The 5,590-nt window shown below is 33.2% G+C and overlaps 1 long non-coding RNA gene across 1 annotated transcript; it reads left to right on the forward strand.

The window, feature by feature from the left end:
- Positions 1-1,934: 1,934 nt before the first annotated feature.
- LOC107015516 lies at positions 1,935-4,527 on the forward strand. The gene is made up of 2 exons (XR_001456346.2): positions 1,935-2,525; positions 4,053-4,527. It is a non-coding gene; the product is annotated as an uncharacterized LOC107015516 (long non-coding RNA).
- The last annotated feature ends 1,063 nt before the right edge of the window (positions 4,528-5,590 follow it).

A 5,590-nucleotide genomic window follows, 5' to 3' on the forward strand; every position in this document is an offset into this window, starting at 1 on the left:
CTGCTCTTATTGGTTCAACTACATATTCATTGATCCCAGAAAAGTAGACAGGATAGGGCAAATGGAATCCGCCAAACAATCATGCTAAAATAAGTTAATAGCATTGTGCACGAACAGAACAAACAGTACTCAAATCCTTCGTTAGATTTTTACATGGTTTTCTTGTGTAATAGTTGACTCATTTGAGTTTGACAGGTTAGTTGTTCCATTCTAATTCAGTTCTATAATTTAGGTTGTAATTCATATTGCTGTGATTTATTCTTGATATTGCCAAATTCTCCTTCTGTAAAATAGAGAAAGGGGTATGAGGACTGATCAAAGTCTTAGGTTTCTATTGTCATGCTAAACAGATTCAAGAAACAGACAAGCTCATGCCTAGAACTAAGCTGCCATTGACATAGGGTATTCTGAAACTCAAAAGGGATATATGTTTTATGATCCTGCTAATCATGTGATTTTTTAATAAATTATACTTGGGCAGTGCTGTATTTATGAGAAATCATGTGTTTTTTGTAATTATTTGGTATACAATATACTATTTCCACTACCTTAAAAATGAGCTTTAGCGGCAATCAATTAGCAATTGCCGCTAAGGCAATTAGCACTTTTTGTATATATTGCTAAAGTCTTTAGTGAAATTGGATTTAATGACACTTAACTAATACCGATAAAGACTTTAACGTTCTTAATTATTGTGTCTATTTATTACCCCTAAAAGTTATTTTTTATTGTAGTTTTCTGTTCATCCACTTTTTTCTCTTGTTCTATTTTAATTTCTCAGACAAACTCCAGTGAACTGGGGAAGCAATTTGTCCACTAAGGTTATGAGAAAGGAAAAGAACTTGTAGGATCGGAGTGACTTTGGAATACGGCCTTGCAACTCATTTTTTTTTGGAGCAACTAAGAGATTGGAATAACTCCTTTCAGATAACCTTTTGAAGTTACACCTTTGCTATGAAAGTGACTCCTACATAACCTTACTATTATACAAATAACCACATGTAGTGAAAAAAATAATTTTCAATTTTTTATTTTTACTTTTAATCTAAAAAAATTCATATAGGAATATATATGATCGTTCAGTAATTAATTAAAAAAGCATGACTTAGAGAGGGCATATCAGTCAAAATATATTATTTTTTCATTAGTAATGAATAGAATTAAATAGTTATAAAAAGATTAAAATAAGAAAGGTAGCCATAATATTGCAACATTGTTATTAGGGTTTTTAAACAAACTTTAGCCGCCAACCTCAATTCCTCAAAGAAAACATTCACAACAAGATACAAGATGAATTTTGGAAAAAAGAAGGGTCAGTTCCTCAAGAATTAGGGTGTGTTTGGTATGAAGAAAAATTTTCCTAGATTATATTTTTATGAAAAACAAGTAGATTTTTGAATTATTTTTTAGTGTTTGGTTTGTGAATGAAAAATATTTTCTAAAAAAGATTTTTAGTATTTGGTTTTGATTGAAAATATTTTTGAGAAATATCTTTTTCTTATTTTAATAAAGTAGAAAATATTTTTGATATTGAAAATATTTTGTGTAAACAAACTTAATTTGAAAATATTTTTCAAAAACAAACTTAAATTTTTTTTGGAGGGTAGGGGGATGGTAGGGGCAAGAGGGATCGAGGGTAGGTGTGAAAAAATGAAAATTTTGAAGTTGAATATATTTTTTAACATCTTAAATTTTTTGGGGTTTTTGTGGGGGTGTGTGGGGTGGGTCAAGATAGGGGTAAAAAAAAGAAATTTTTATGTTCAAATTTTTTTAAAACAAACTTAATTTTTTTTATTGAGGGGTAGGATTGAGGTAGGGTAAAAAAAATACAAAAATCAAAATTAAAAATATTATTTAAAAATAATTTTTTTTGGGGGGATAGTGGGGCTGGCTTGGCGGGTCAAGGGTGGGGTGAAAAATATAATTTGAAATTTATTATTAATTTGAATGTAGATTCTCTTGCAAAATTTGTCTGCAGCTTGAATAGCAGTGGAAGGGTGGGACAAGGCAACGAAGTGGACTGAAATGGTGTCATTTCCTTTGGATATGTCCCTCCAAGATTGATTTGGAATGGAAGTGGCTGAATATGCCACATTCTCATCTTTACTTCTCTGGCAAATATCACACCTATCATATAATCCAAATATACCATCTGTTTCATCAGAGGCCATTGAGATAATCTCTTCAATATACCATCTGTTAGCTTCTATTTATTAATACAACCAATTAGTGCTCCACTCAACTGCTCTTATTGGTTCGACTAAATATTTGTTGATCCAAGAAAAGTAAACAGGATAAGGCAAATGGAATCCGCCCAACAATCAAACACCAACACTCATTCTCAGTCGTATGCAGCTTCAGTGACTCCAATGATGAAAGTAAACTTAACGTTACATTGACTCAGACAGATTTTTGAAGGGAGAGGTTCCAATCCATGAACGTGATGTTGGTTCATTTTTCAGTTAGGATGGTGACTCACATCGATGGTGATGACGAAGACGAGGAAAACTTTAAAAGCAATAGAGGTATCTCTGTTGACTTTGCTAACATCGGAAACAATAGCGGAGTCGTTTCATTGGTTCTTCTGTTTTATAGAGTAGTGTGATGGGATTAGTCTTTAGCAGTTAAAGTTAAACTTGTGTCTTATGTTTTACCACAAAGTTATGATGTTGTTCAACATGCCAATGGTACTTACTCCAAGTAGTTGATAGTCCAAATTAGACTTTTTAGCAGTGAGATGTGACCAGTACGTAGCATTGTGCACTAACAGAACAAACAAGTACTCAAATCCTTCACTAGATTTAAGTAGTTTTCTTGTGTGATAGTTAGACTCATTTCAGTTTGACAGCTTAGTTGTTCTATTCTAATTAAGTTTATAATTTAGGTTGTAATTCTTATTGCTGTGATTAATTTAGATTTATTCTTGTAATTTTCATTTTAGTTGATAATTTCTGCGGAGTTGTTTAAAACTTGAGAACAACAATGTACAGATGGCGTATATATAGACAACTGTGGAATCTTCTATATTCTTCAGTTTCTGTGTTGAGGTGAGCAGAGCCATTTCAATCAAGTTAGAGAATCAAAACTCTCAATGGAAGCATAGGTATATAAAAACTAATGCTATATGACATGAAAGAAAAAGGAGATAAGCAAACACAGTTGGTTATGTTCAAATTGACATAAACACACAATTTAGGAATAGAATGGTTAGTGATTCAGCACTTTGTCTTGTCATAGCATTACTACATTGCATGAACAAAATCTTATCGTAAAACAGAAAAAATCTTGAAAGGTTATCAACAAGATATTTGACATACAAGCACTCACCAATACCTTTCAGTTTGAATAAAATTACCCAAAGGGAACAAAACTTTCAACATAACTAAATATGCCTTTGACGTTGTTTTCCTTTGGAAGCCCCTTGATTTTTAATTCCCTCCAACTCTTTCCTGTGAAATCATAACACAAGCAACATAAATGACTTGAGTTCACAGCGAATACGATCTCCCCATCGAAGAATGATGCAAATCTAGGTTCTGTAGTGTTCCATATCGAAGGAACCCCAATTATATGTCTCTCCCATTCTCTTTTTGGAGTCTTCTCTAAAATCCATAAGTCAAAGTATCCACTTAACCATTTTCTATAATCTATGACCCCTAATTTACCATTCACCTCTATCAATTGGTAATAGTACACGAACTCAATTGCATTCCACAACGCAATATTTTTGATTTTTTTCAAATTCAACATTAAATGCAAGTATAAATATATAATCTGCCATAGCAAATAGATAGATGATTCCACTAACGCAAACACTGGGCAACCAATACGGAATACAAGGGAAAATGTTCTTAGTGTCTCTCCTTGATTTGTCTATACCTAAAGTGAAAACAGAGTACTTTGTGTGCCTTTCTTGGGGGTGATATATTGTGCGGAGAACTTTTTATTTGTTTTCTTCCGGGTCAAAACTAATGAAAATGTAATCCAGCATTTACCTTCATTTGGGTTGGACAGAAATCTTACTTGTTTTGTGCTGGGATTGAAAATTGTAGCAGGTGGCATATATGATGATGCGGAACCACAAAATAAACCATTAACGCAATTCAAACGAGAATATGGAAGGACACAGTTGTATAGATTATTAAATGGGTCAATTTGAAGAACGGAGACAGAGTCTTTTCCATCTTTCTTTTCCTCCGCAGTGTAATAAACTTCATCTCCGTGCAAAAGGAATTTTGTCCCACCAGAATGACATTTACGGATATCGGAAAAAGCTGATTCGGATAGCATTGACTAACAGAATGTGGAAACACACTTGAAACGCACTAACGAATTAGAAGGAAGCCATGAGAATATTTCAAACATTATTTCTTGAGGTATTTTGCTGGAAGAATTCATAATGTTAGAAGGCTGATTGACGGTTTATTTTCTTTTTGCCTCTTATTATTGTTGAAGTTCTGTTTGGCTCTCTGTTTCCTGGTAAGACTCAATTTCTTTGTAGTACATTACAACTAGGACTGCTTAAAATTGAACTTCCTTTTTTTTTGTTTAAAATGGTAAAAACAATATTATTGCAACGGAATTTAAATTATTATTTTTTAAAACCCTAAACAAAATCTTTTTTTGTAATTGCACGTTGCATTTGAGTTTGTTTTAGAGCAACTATCATAGCATTATATCATCATATTTTATTTTATATCATAGTAAAATTACCTGCGCCCTAGTGGATGGAGTACAAGTGTTTTATATCATAGTAAAATTACCTGCGCCCTAGTGGATGGAGTACAAGTACGATGCTGCAAGCCAATACTTCCGTGGGAACGGTATCATAACATAATGGGTGTGAATATTTGGATTCACGGCCTAATGGATGGTTGATAATGAAGCAAAAATGATTGCACAGTTAGGAGCAGACAAATATTACAATCACATTCTTTGTGAAGAACATATCAATCTAGTTTTACCAGCTAAGCCTTCGACGATTCAGAAGAAGTGCACTCCTTGAAGATTCTGGAGACCTTTTGAAGATGCAGTTTGGAGAGGAAATTGATGCAGAATTTGAGGATATAGTCGTTTTCTTATTGTTTCCACCTTAGGCATTTTGACACTTCAAACCAGCAAAAAAATCTGGTATTTCAACTAAAAAATGGGATCAAAACTTGCAGAAAATCTTTTAGAGTAAAAAAGATGTTTAGTTTGAGAAATAACAAAAGTACTGCCGTATTGCAAAAGCCAAAAAATAATCAATGGCTATTTCTTTTACCTTACTTGATTTCAAGGAGACTGGACTGCCACCTAAACTTATGAAGAAACCACTGACCAAACGCAAGTCTCTAGGAAAGACGCCAAATCTGCGTTACCAAAAGCAAGAAGCTGAACAGAGGCAAGAGGCCCAATCTGCGTCTGATAGGGTGCTTGAATCTTTCAGTCTCTCATTTCTAATCCGTAGTTTGATTCATCCAGAAATTTTTGCTGGTATAGTTGAATGAAAGACATAATACCACTATAAGTAACATATCATGAAAAAGAGATTAGGATATCCCAAGTTAGAATCTTCTTATCCATAACTCAGAAAATCTAGTATCCAACA

The sequence above is a fragment of the Solanum pennellii genome, chromosome 1, assembly GCF_001406875.1.
Source record: "Solanum pennellii chromosome 1, SPENNV200".
Taxonomy (NCBI): Eukaryota; Viridiplantae; Streptophyta; class Magnoliopsida; order Solanales; family Solanaceae; genus Solanum; species Solanum pennellii.